This window comes from Grammomys surdaster, unplaced genomic scaffold (assembly GCF_004785775.1).
Source record: "Grammomys surdaster isolate TR1022 unplaced genomic scaffold, NIH_TR_1.0 342, whole genome shotgun sequence".
NCBI classification, from domain to species: domain Eukaryota; kingdom Metazoa; phylum Chordata; class Mammalia; order Rodentia; family Muridae; genus Grammomys; species Grammomys surdaster.
In genome coordinates this window covers 932,162-945,055 of record NW_021604761.1, presented here as the reverse complement: position 1 = coordinate 945,055, position 12,894 = coordinate 932,162, and the positions used below count along the sequence as shown (strand labels likewise).

Below are 12,894 nucleotides of genomic sequence, written 5' to 3'. Positions count from 1 at the left end.
AAAAAAATAGAAAAGAGAGCACATTTAAGGCTGTGCCTGAGTTACCACGGAAATAGTTAAGGAAATAAAAGGAGAAAAATCATAAAGGGAAGTTATGAAACATGGAGTATGCAGAATATTTTAGACAATGGCTGGCTACCTTGCCAGAGTCAAGGAAGAGGTAAATCTCAAGCTCAGGAACCCCGCAGAGTTAGAACTAATAAAGTCACGCCACACCCACATTAGGACACACCTGAGGTGACCCGGACCTCCAGAAGTGGGCGGGTACAGGTGAGAGCGAAACGGCTGGCCAGTGCGGCTTCGGGGGCGGGGCCTCCAACAGAAGCAAGGCTCACTTTGGGCTCCCGAGGGGCTGCGCGGTGGCGCAGGCGCATTGCATTCTCGCGGGCGGCGCCCCCTGGCGGCACCGGCATCCTCGCGGGGGCGGAGTCGGAGGCGGGGGGTTGCGCTTGGTGACGGGGGACGCGCGGCCGCAGCGCACTGGACTAGCGGCGGAGACCCAGGACGTGAAGCGCTGGCTGCGGCGGCAACGGCGGCCCGGGAGCCGCCGGGAGCAGAGGCGCAGCGTGCGGTCGGTGATGAGGGGCAGTGGCGGCGCGCCGGGCGCAGGGTCGGCTGGTGAGAGCACGGGAGGTGGGCGGCGCGGGCCGGGAAGATGGCGGAGAGGCCTCGCTGCGGCCCCACGGCCTTGCCCGGGCGGAGGCCCCCCAGCCCAGTCGTGCTAGGAATCGGGGCCCCGGGTGACCCGGTCGGGGAGGGTCTGAACGAGGACGCCGCGGCCGAGGGCCAGGGAGTGTGAAGGCGGGTTTGCGTAAGAGAAGGGGCCCGAGGGTGGGTGTGAGGGTGCCATGGTCTGCACGCGTGCCCGGCCTTTGGATGGGCGTGAGTGCGTGTTTGTCCCTGCCCAAGATAGTTGTGTGAGAGCCCTTTGCTTGAGGGGGTTGGGGTTGAGGTGGACCTGAAGGTGGCTGTGAGATGTGAGGGTGCCTGGCCTGCAGACAGGTGTGTGTAGTCAGCCCGAGGACAGGTGTGCGTGCGTCCAGGCCCAGAGCCGGTGTGCTTGTGCCCTTCCTGTGCACTGGGCTCCGTCCGTTTGGGGGCGGTGAGAGATGGTGCTTGCCGGGCGAGGATCTTGCGGGCCAGGCTTTGTCCGCGATGCCCGGGAGTCGGTGGGCGTCTCTGAGTCGGGTCGTGGCTTGCTTGCGCGTGGTGCGCCTTGGCTTCGCGGCAGGGCCTCTGCGGCAGGCTCGGGTGGTCCTCTATCCGGCCTTTCAGACTTGGAACTCCCTGGGCTCCTGCTGTTGGCAGGCGTGGGGTGGGTGGGGGCTGCGAGCCGGCAGGCTGTGCATCCCGACCAGGCTGTCTTTATTTTAAAACGTGCTGCCCGCTTCGGGCGCGGCAGCTGTGGGTGTGTTCCATGCTGCTGCTCACCGCAGCTGCTGTGGGCGCTACGCAACCTTCAGCCGCAAAAATGCGGCTGGACCCCCTCCCCCTTCAGTGTTGTTCGGGTTGGCCAGGCCTCCAGTGACCTCTGCAGAAAAACGTACAGTTGCAAGGCTTCAGTTCCTCCCGTGGTGCAGACAATACGGACGTTTGTCTTTGGGAGCTAGGGAGGGCAATTGAGCACTGCGTCCTGGGCGCAGTCTGTAAACAGCAGGTGGTTTTGTCCCTGGCTCCCCTTTTTACAACGAACGTGGGGGAAGGGAATTAGAAGAAGGAGAGGTGTGACTGGATAGTCCGGAAAGCCAGTCTTTAAGGGATTCTGAGTGCCTAGGAGAGAATGAAGAGGTGGCTCCTTCCAGCTCGTGGTCTAATCAGCTGCTGGAGCAGAGTGAAAATGAGTGCTGGTTCTGGAGCCAGACTGACCGCCCTTGAGTCATGACTCCTCCTTTACTGGCTTTGTGGTATTAGGTAAGGTCTCTTTGCCTTTGGTTTCTTAGCTGTATAATGGGTACACTAATAGTATTGGTCTCAGAATGCTGTTGTGAGGACTCTGTGACTTAAGACTTGTAAAAATTTTCACACCTGGGAAGTTTGAGTGTTTGTCAGGAATTGCTCTTGCTACTAAGTTGCAGGCTGTCAGGGTTGGGTATGGGTTGGATTGTGTGCTGTGAAGTGCATAAGCTAAAATGTGTGTGTGTGTGTTTAATTATTTTCATTTTGCGTATATGCTAGTGTGTATGTGTTTAATTATTTTTCATTTTGTGTATATGCTAGTGTGTATGTGTTTAATTATTTTTCATTTTGCGTATGTGCCGGCACCATCATTTAGAGGTCAGAGGATAAATTTTAGGAGTTCTCTCTCACCATTGACCATATGGATTGCAGGAATTGAACTCAGATCAACGTGCCCTTACACACTGAGCCATCTAGCTGTCTGGAAGCAAATCTTTCTAAAGAAAAAAGAACCAATTTTATACACTTAGATAAATTATTGCATAGAGTTGCTTTAAAAGTATTTTTGGTAAGCAAGCATCTCATGAACCACACAGAATGCCACAGTACCCACCGGGAGAAAAAAGGGGGCATGCAGGCCCTGGGTGGTGAGAGTCAGGCCTACAGTGTTATACTTCGTGGTGTTACCTTTGAATTAAGAAAGGTAACATTATTAAAATAAACTTTGGCACTGAAGACCTAAGTAACAAAATGAGAACTAGGTACTACCTGCATGGTAACAAGCCTTGGTAAATTACTGGAAGAAATTAAGACAGGCTTTAAAACAAAGAGAGGGAAATTGCTGGGTTTTCCAAGGAGACAGTTTATCTAGTGATTACTTTGCCCTCTTTATTTCAGATTTACTCTGTGAAATGGTAAAATTTCATTTACATTCTGATAGAAAGGTTAAGTGAGGTGTTGAGACCTGTGACAGTGAAGGTGAGAATGTGGTTTGTTTAGGATATGGTGTCCAGCACTTGGGAGAAGAAAGTAGTCGAGGTGAGGCCAAGCCGAGTTATATGACCCACTTGAGTTAAATGAGACCAGGTCTTTAAACAAAAGAAAAAAGTAGTCCCATTTCATTCTGGCCTCTGCCATATGTGTGCCAGGGCAAAGGGCCACGGATAGGAATCACACACAACAAAGACTCACAGGTCCGTGCCTGGTTTCACAGTCTGGCTTTTGCAGCCTCTCCTGAGATGTCTTGACTCCTTGATGCTGTTGAGAAAGGAAAAAAAAGAAAAAAATCCTTGAACCGTGTTCCTATGCTGAAATATCCAGTTTTACTAGCAAAACCCTTTTACTGGATCTTACAAACAGTCCTCACAGTGGGCCTTTTGTGTACCCCTTAAGGATGCCACAGAGTTTGTTCATTGGCGTAGACTGGATGTGCAGCCACCCATGCATGCACAGGGACAGACTGTGTTGGTTACCAGCTCATGAGACCTGTTTCCCGTTGTTACCTTTCTTACCTCCCCAGAGAAAACCTTTCCCCTTAGCTACTGACCTCTGTGGTTCCTGTGTGTGGTCTCTTGTTGGCCCCTTAAGTTGTCCCCAACTTTTATGTCCCAGGTCTTCCCTGTGCCCTTTGACAGAGTCTGACCTGGACTTTGTCCTAGGGCAACTGTTATCATTCTGCTAGGAAATTCTCCTCACCTGGCTTGGAGCACTGCTTCTGCTGTGATCAGGACCTGAAACCCTTAAGCGTGACATTTACTAGGTGTGTCTTCTAGAACTCAAGCAAGTTAGCTATGCCTACTATCCTTTCTAGCTCTGGTGTTATAATGACATGAGTGAACTCTATTGGCATCTGTTGTGAGTTATGGTGATGTGTAATTCTCTCTGTGTTCATTGTCTCATGTAGAATTCGTGCTAATCTCTTTACAGTGTGTACTGACAAGAGCCAGGCATCGTCTGTTTTGTTCCTCTCGGTTGGTGTTTGTGTGTGTTGGGTGTGTGTGTGTTGTGTATGTATGTGTATCTGATATGTCTTTGTGTAAAGTCTCTGTGTTTGTTTGTATGGTACAGGTGTGTTTGTGTGGTATGTGTGTATTTGTGTATGTGTTTGTGTGGTATGCATGTGTGGTGTGTGTGTATGTACTATGTATATGTGTGTATATGTGTCTGTGTGTGTATATGTGTGGTGTGTCTGTATGTATGTCTGTGTGTCTATGTGATGCGTGTTTTGTTTTTTGATTCAATGCTTCAGCTTTTTTTTTTAACTTTTTAAGTTTTCAGTGGCAAAATCATAATAATCAGCATTGGAAATATTTTCAATATTCTATACAGGCACTCCTCAACCATTGCTTATTCATTACTTTTTAAATTGAACAGCTAATCTATGTGCAATTACTTGGACATATGTGGATTTTACTGTCAAACACATGGAGCTTGGAAAGGAGCGAGGCCAGGCTTGGGTTGAGGCTCTAGCCCAGGTGTAGAGTGTTTGCCCAGTGTGACCGAAGCCCCGGATTTGGTTCCCTACCACTCCATAAACCCGAGTGTGGTGGCACATGCCTGTAATCTCAATACTTGGGGGAAGTTGGAGGCAGGAATATCGTAGGTTCAGGGTTATCTAGTGTTAAATAGCAAGTTAGAGGCCAGACTGGGTTATATGATACACCATGTCAAATAGAGAAAAGAATGAAAGAGGGCCAGAGAGATGGCTCAATCCTAAAGGCAGCTGCCACCAAGCCTGGTGACCTGAATTTATCCTGGGTCCTACGTGGTGGAAGGAGAAAAATGATTCTACAAAGTTGTCCTCTGACCTCTGTCCTTATGCCATACTATACACATCCCCATGTGGCCCCTACATCCTCCCCACTCTCACAAAGTAATAATAATAATGATAATAATAATAATAATAATAAAATAAATAAAACTTTAAGGCTGGTGAAATGGCTCAGGAGGTAGAAGTGCCTGCCACCAAGCCTGATGTCCCAAGTTCAATTCCCAGGACTCACATAGCAAAAGAGAGAACTAACTCCCAGAAGAAGTCCTCTGCCTTCCACATGGGTGCCTTGGCATGCAATGTCCACACATGCATACACACCTTTAATCCCAGCATACGGAGGCAGAGGCAGGTAAATCTCTGTGAGTTCCAGGCCAGACAGAGATACATAGTGAGACACCATTTCAGAGAAAACCGGAACAGGGCTGGAGAGATGACTCAGTGGTTAGGAGTATTGGCTGCTCTTCTAGAGGACTTGGGTTTGGTTCCCAGCACCCATGTGGAGACAAAGTGTTATCTGTGACTCCAGTTGCAGAGTATCCAGTGCCCTCTTCTGGCTTCTTTGGGCACAGCATTACACGGTACATAAATATATATGCAGGAAAACTGTCTATATGCATAAAATAAAAATAAATAAAACCTCAAATGAATAAGCCAACAACAACACAAACTTAGCAGAAAGGAAGGCCAGACTAGTTCTCTAGACTAGGGACCAGAAGTTAAAATCTAAAAATAGACGCTTTCCATCTTCTCCTTCTCCCCTGTCTCTTTTGGCAGTAGAGTTTTATTAAGACTCAACCAGACCTGTTTATTTTTGTGTTGTTTTGGCTACTTTGGCTGCTCCTAGTTAACTGGGCCTGTCTTTTCTCTTACTTTCTGAAGTTTAAACTGTTTGATCTTGGGTACATTTACTTCATTTTTGCTTCCTAAAACTTTTAATAGTTTCAGATAATGATGAAGAAGTACACAGGTGCTTGGTGACCCTCCTGTTTTCTTGTGGAAGCTTGGGCTTAGTTCCCTGCAGGCAGGCGACAAGCTTCTCCTCTTACAGATACTTTCAAAGTGCACGATATATATGTAACCTTTTTGTCTGTCCTTTCCTTTTGAAGATGTTTCTTAGTTCTATTGCTGTGAAGCGACATATCCAAGGCAACTCTTATAAAAAGAAGTATTTAATTGAGGGCTTGCTTATCGTTTCAGAGGTTCACATGGTGGTGTGGAGTATGATGGCCTAAATGGCGCTGAGGCTGTAGCTGAGAGCCACATCTGATCTTCAGGTCAAGAGAGAGAACCTGGGCCTGGCATGGGCTTTTGAAACCTCAAAGCCTACCCCCATTGACACACTTTCTCTAACAAGGCCACACCTCCTAATTCTCATAATCCCTTCAAATATTGCCAGTCCCTGCTGACTAAGCATTCAGATATATGAACCTACTGGGGGCCATTCTTATTCAGACCATCACATGACCCCCACCCCTGCAACTGTGTTAGCAGGTTGTTCTGTATCAGTACCTTTTCCAATGATGAAAATGGCTGTATGGTATTCTGTAGTAAGGGGGCAAGCTATAATATGTAACCAGTTCCTGGTGAACATTGTGAAATCAGGCAAGGTTTTAGGCAGCCTTGCAAATGTGTGATGTGCCTGGAGATAGATGCCCCTTGAAAAGTAGTACCTATTTCTTCATTAAGTCCTTCTGTGACAAGTTTATCTTCTAATGCCTTTAATTCTGTACTTCTTTTGGTCATTTGTTTCCCCAGTACCTATCTCTTTGTATTTTAAATATTATAATTGATCAGAAAAATGAGTTTCTCTACTGGTTTGGAAAACAGGGAAACATGGTCTGGAGAGATGGCTTAGTGGGAAGCACAGCTTAGAGTAGACATTGGCAAAACCAGGATTGCCAATCACGTAGCCTATTTTCTCCAAATGAGTGATGCCTGGTCACCTGGACTGCCAGAGTGTGAAGTGGTCAGTCAGCCTGGCGACCCTTGGCTGCTCTATCAGGAGTGGCCTTCAACTGAATTTCCCACTGTCCTGAGCAATGTTCAGACCCTGGCCCTGCAGTGAACAGAACTCATCCCTGTGTAAGAGGTACCAGGTACTGTGCATCCTCCATCAATAGACCCTCCTCTTATGCTTATCACAGATCCTTCCTGTAGGCCCTGGCCCAGAGCTGTTTACCAGCCAATAGAATTCATTCTTGCTGTAAAGGTCACAAGTTGTATGATTAGATGTGCAAGAACAGTAAACCATAAGGCCAGTCTCTGGAAAGCTACAGTCTGCAAATATGAGTTTCGTTCTTCACCTCTCCCAGGTCATCCTTCCCCTCTGGCCAAGAGACGTGTGTGTGTGTGTGTGTGTGTGTGTGTGTGTGTCTGTCTGTCTGTCTGTCTGTCTGTCTGTCTGTGTCTGTCTATCTCTGTGTATACACAGAACTTTGATCCCTGGAATCCACATGGTGGAAGAGAAAACCAAAACTTGTCTTCTGATCTGCACTTATTTGCTGTATAGCATGTACACAGAGGTGAGTGCACATACACACATACACATTAAATAAATGTAACAAAAATGACAGCACATTTACACAGAAGGTGGATACAATAGTCATAGTAGCTAAAAGTAGGACAACTCATAATGTCTTCAACAGATGGATGGGCAAAATGTGATAGATCCATACCAAGCAATATTATTGGCAATAAAAAAATGAGTTAATGACTCCTGTTATAACATATAAGAACTTTGAAAATACTATGCCAAGCCAGGGGTTGTGGTGCATAGCTTTAATCCCAGCACTTGGTAGGCAGAGACAGGTGAGTGTCTGTGAGGTTGAGACCAGCCTGGTGGACAGAGTGAGCTCTAGGACAGCTAGAGCTATATAGTGAGACTCTATTTCGAAGAAGAGGAGAAGGAGGAAGAGGAAGAAGAGACTATGCCTAGCGAGAGAAACCAGACGTGTGAATGATTATTTATTTATTTATTTATTTGGCTCTTGGGAATAGGTTTTTGCTATATAGTCTATGCTAACCTCAAACTCAAGATCTCCTGCCTCAGTCTCCTGAGTGCTGAGATTACAAGGCTACCACACTTGGTTTTATACAATTACATTATATGAAATGTCTAATGTAGGCAAATCCATAGAGAATAAAGCCTAGTGGTTACTAAGGGCCAGGGAATGGTAGAGGCATGGGGCTTTTAGGGTAATGCAAATGTCTTGAAATTGACCAGTGAAGGGTTTTAGATATCTTTAAATATACTAAAATTACACACTTTTAAATGGGTAGCTTGTGTAGTATGTGAATTCTGTCTCGTTGGAGGGGTTAAAAACAAGAATGATTAGGATTTTTCAAGGATGTGTTCCTCAGTTGGGAATCAAAAAGGCTCTAGAATAGTCTGGGGATGTGTTGAGGCAGAGTCTCTGAGATGTTTGCTCAGTCCAGTCTGGGTAAAAGCCTTGGGTTGCACTTGGTTGTGGGTCACTTCCTAAGGGAGCAGTATGCAGCAGTGGCAGAGTAAAGAGTGTGGGGGGTACAGCTGCCAGCCAGGTGTTGGCATGACTACAACAGCCCTCCCTGCCGCCTCAGTCTTTACCATTGCCTCCCTCCCCCACCCTGTGTGTGTCTGAGACTCTGGTGGAGGGCATTTTCCCAGCTGTTCGGATTGTGCCCAGACCCACACATAATAAGTTCCCTCAACCCACAGACCTCTTGCTAAGGCATCAGATTGCATGCTGCCTATGTTACTAGTTAAGGTAAAGTAAATTCTAGAACTCTACGAGTTGTTTTCTATTGATTTGCAGTGATGCTGACCTTTTGTTTTATATTTAGTATTTGATTGTGTTCTGAAATCCTTGGTTTTTTAGCCAAGAGTACTAGAAGCAGCTCTGGTGTCTAGAAGCTGGAAGGACCATGCTGTGGATTGCAGAAATTCTCCTGTGGGTTCTGTGGAGGGATGCACATCTGACCGAGATGTCTCCTAGAAAAGTACAGGGCTTCCTGCCCAAGGCTGCTTTGGCTAAGGGTCGTCCTTCTCAATTGCTGGGGCACAGTCCTAGTGTCTGGTTCTACATTGCCAGGCCTACTTTTACTCCAGTCTTTCTTGACATCTGATATGTACCAGCAACTTGCCACTCAAGTGCCCAGAAGTGAAGGAGATAGTCCAGGTGTCTGTTGGGCACATAGGATTGAATTGTGTTCACAATCTGTGGGTGGCATGGAGCAATAGCCTGACACGCTCATAGGAGGCTTTTGCAGCCTAAAGGTTGCAAACTTTAGTCTGGTTTATACAGAATGGTGGCCTTATTACAGAGGGCTGTTGGTGACTGAGCCTGAGCTGTTTAGCAGGCCCCAGAAGAGCAACCTTAGGTGGAGGGGAGGAGCCAGAAGCGTGAGGTCCACCACCCCGCAGCTGTTGTGTGGAGTCAGTGTGAGGAGGAAGGCAGGTATTTGGGGCCTTGCTTACAGTACAGATGTCGTTCACACCTTACAGAACTGAGACTGTCTTCTGAAGGTGAGTCCCTCTCCACCACCCTCATCTCCAGTGTGGAGTCAGGACACAGATAATCAGAGGCAAGAGTCCGGCAGATTCCCAGCTGCAGCTTTATCTATGCACGTCGTTTATGTAAAATATCAGAACTTAGTGAGGTCACTGTGCGTCCTTGCTCAGTGCATTTTAAATGATAAATTGTTTTCAAAATTCACATTTGTTGCAGACTTTGCACAGCTGACTGGGAAGTGCTGTCAGTGACCCTCAGAGTTCATGACCTTCACAGGCCTTTGGTCTGTGGCCCTGACAGAGGTGACACAGCTGTGCTTCACACTGACCAGGCGGGTTCCTTTTCTCCCTTTCTTTTCAAAGACTGATTTACTTTCGTTTTACGTATATGAGTGTTTGTGCATGTGCCTGAATGTATGTATGGGCACCGTGTGCTTGCCTGGTGCCTTTGGAGCCAGAAGAAGGCATCAGAGCCACCAGGATTAGAGAGTTGCAGGTGGTTGTGAGCTGACATGTGGGGGCTAGAGAGCATACCTAGGTCCTCTGGAAGAGTAGCGGAAGCTCTTAACCACTGAGCCATCTCCAGATCCCTAGGTAGGTTCTTAAAGAGAACCAACATTATGTATTCACAAGTAGGAATTAGCACCTGCTTGATATATGAAGAGCTCTGCCTGTTATTAACAAGTTTAGCTGCTGCTCCAGGTGCTGTGGCGCACGCCTTTAATCCCAGCCCAGCACTTGGGAGGCAGAGGCAATCGGATCTCTGAGTTGGAGGCCAGAGCTAGCTTCCTAGGAGTGAGACCAAATATAGACTTTCAGGAGAGGCTGGCTGTGGAGAGTTACTCATGTGGTAAATAACACTGGGGAATTATCCTGGAGGACCCAGGAGATGACAGCCTGCACTCAGATGTGAAACATCACCCAGGCTATTCTGTTAGGAATGAGTCTGGGGGCTACCCGGCAGCACAGAAATAGTTTAGTGGTGTTGATGGGACAGGGAAGCTGTTGACAGAATCCAGTAATGATGCATGGTGGTGGGAGGGGCTGCATTGCACTTCCCAGTGCGCCATAACATGTATGAGAACACCATTCCTTTCTGCTGCTCACTAGGACCTGTGACAGACAGACTGCATATTGTGCATTGACCCATTGATGAACACTGGAGTCCATTTGTTTGCTGGTGATTATGTAAATGCTACTAATTCTTTATACTTGTGGTTGAGTTTTTGTGCAAACACATGTTTTCAGTTCTTTTGGTTACATACATAGAAGTAGAATTGCTCAATGTTAGTTCTTTGTGTATTTTTGAGGAAATGCCAAGTCTTTTAAATTAGTTTTCTCATTTTACATTGCCCTCCAGCAATATGTAAAAGTTTCAATTATTTTTACTGTATTTATTTATTTATTTATTTATTTATTTATTTATTTATTTATATTTAAGGTAGGGCTTAATGTAGCCCAGGCTGGCTTGGAACCTGTTATATAGCTGAGAATGACCTTGAATTCTAATTCTCCTGATTTTACCCCCTCCACTCCCAAGCCTTTTCCTTCTCCAGTGCCAAGGATCAAATCGATGGCATGTGTCAGGTATCTGCTGTCCTCCTGAGCTGGCCTCCCTGTTGTTCTTCAGTTGGTTGTCTTTATTACAGAATTGTATAATCTTCATATATTTGGAATAAAAGTTCCTGCTCTAATACATGATTTACAGATACTTTTCACTATGTGTGTGTGTGTGTGTGTGTGTGCATGTGTGAGATATAAGATGTGTGTGCCTGGGCTGGAGAGATGGCTCAGTGGTTAAGAGCACTGACTGCACTTCCAGAGGTCCTGAGTTCAAATCCCAGCAACCACATGGTGGCTCACAACCATCTGTAATGAGATCTGATGCCCTCTTCTGGTGTGTCTAAAGACAGCTACAGTGTATTCATATATAATAAATAAATAAATCTTTAAAAAAAAAAAAAAAAGATGTGTGTGCCTGTGTGTGTCTGTATGTGTGTATATGTGTGCATATGTGTATGGTGTGTGTCTGTGTGTGCATGAGAGAGAGAGAGAGAGAGAGAGAGGCTCTAAGTTGATGATGTATGGTGAATGGTGGCACTTTGGATGCTGAGGCCAGGGGTTTGCTTGAAGCTCAAGACTAGTTAGGATGCGTAGTGAGTTCAAGGCCAGTCTGAGATACATGACAAAGCTCTGTGTCAAAAAAAAAATAACAGAAATTTTACTCCTGTGTTTTCTTCTAAGAATTGTATGGTTTTAGTTCATGTACTGACTTTTTAGTTTTTTGAGACAGGGTTTCTCTCTGTGGCCATGGCTATTCTGGAACTGGCCCTGTGGATCAGGCTGGCATTGAATGCAGAGATCCCCCTGCCTCTGCCTCCTGAGTGCTGGGATCAAATGTGTGTGCCACCACCACCCGGTTCTGTACTGACATTTTTTTATTTAGATGTTGCTTTGTATGTTATACATGCATCTAGGTATTGGGTCCATTTGAGTTATTTTTGTATTTATGTGTTGAGAGGGTAGGTTGAAACAAGGTCTTGTCTAGCCAGAGCTGGCCTCAGACTCCTCTGTAGCCGAGACCTGCCTTGAACTACTGACCCTCCTAGCTCTCTTGAGTGCCAGGGAGACATACATGTACCACAATGACTGGCAGAGTTATTATTTTTTTTATAGATTGCAAAATCAGGGCCCAACTGTATTCTTTTGTGTATGGCTATTCATCTTTTCCAGCTTCATTTGTTGAAAAAACTTCCTTTTTCCATTGATTTGTCTTCTTACCGAGAATCACATGGCTGTAAATAGAGGTTTTATTTTTCCTGACTGTTGTCCTTCTGATGTTCTATCTGTCCCCATGCCTGTGCCATGCTTTGACTCCTGTAGCATAGCAGTAGGCTTCCAAGTCAGGAGGGCTGGGTCTATCACTTCTTCTTTTCCCAGGCTGTTTTAGCAATTCTGAGGCTTAGAATTTCCATGAGACCTTAAGGGTCAGCCAGGCCTTTGTTTTGTTTTTGTTGTTGTTGTTGTTTTTTTCCCCAAATCACACAAGATTGACTTCGGCAGGAACTGTTGTTGTATATAATCTGGGGTGTTGATATTTTAATAGTGGATAGTCTCTCAGTCCATGAACATAGGATCTCTTACCACCAGTTAGGTCTCTGATTTATTTCAAAAGTGTTTGATAGTTTCCATTGTACCATTTTTATATTGTGGTTAAATTTATTCTCAAATATTCCTTTTGATAGTATATATTGTTTTCCTAATTTTATTTTTAGGTTTTCCATTCCAAGTGAGATCTTAAACGTTTTTCTTTTTATGTGTGTGTTTGTATGTATTCATGTATGTGTAAGTGCTTGTGTGTATTGAGGCTGGAGGACAACTTCAACTATTAGTTCCCAGGTGGCATCCATCTTTTTCTTTTCAATCTTTTTATTTTGTGGGTATGAGTGTTTTGTCTCTACGTGTTATGTGCATTGCTTGTGTGTCCGATGGAGTGTGAGTCCCCTGGAACAGGAGTTCCATGTTTGTGAGCCACCATGTGTGTGCAGAGAATGGAACTGCACCAGGGTCCTCTGCAGGAGCAACTAGTGCTGTAAACTGCAGAGCCAGCCCTCCAGCTTCCTCTGGTCTGCTTTTTTTTTAAGTCTCTTGACAAATTCCAGTTAGCTTGCTAGCGTTGAGTTTACAAGTGTGTGCCATCACACTTGTTTTTTTTTTTTTTTTTTTTTTTTTTTTT

At 45.7% G+C, this 12,894-nt stretch overlaps 1 protein-coding gene across 2 annotated transcripts in view; it reads left to right on the top strand.

Moving 5' to 3' along the window:
- Positions 1–442: 442 nt before the first annotated feature.
- Arhgap39 (Rho GTPase activating protein 39) overlaps positions 443–12,894 on the top strand; it is an 86,556-nt gene continuing 74,104 nt past the window's right edge. The window contains exon 1 of one of the 2 annotated variants that reach the window (XM_028778816.1): positions 443–618. The gene's annotated coding sequence lies outside the window, so the exon portion shown is untranslated. Of the gene's footprint in view, positions 619–775; positions 812–12,894 lie in introns of those variants that run through there. The other variant, XM_028778817.1, reaches the window with a different exon arrangement.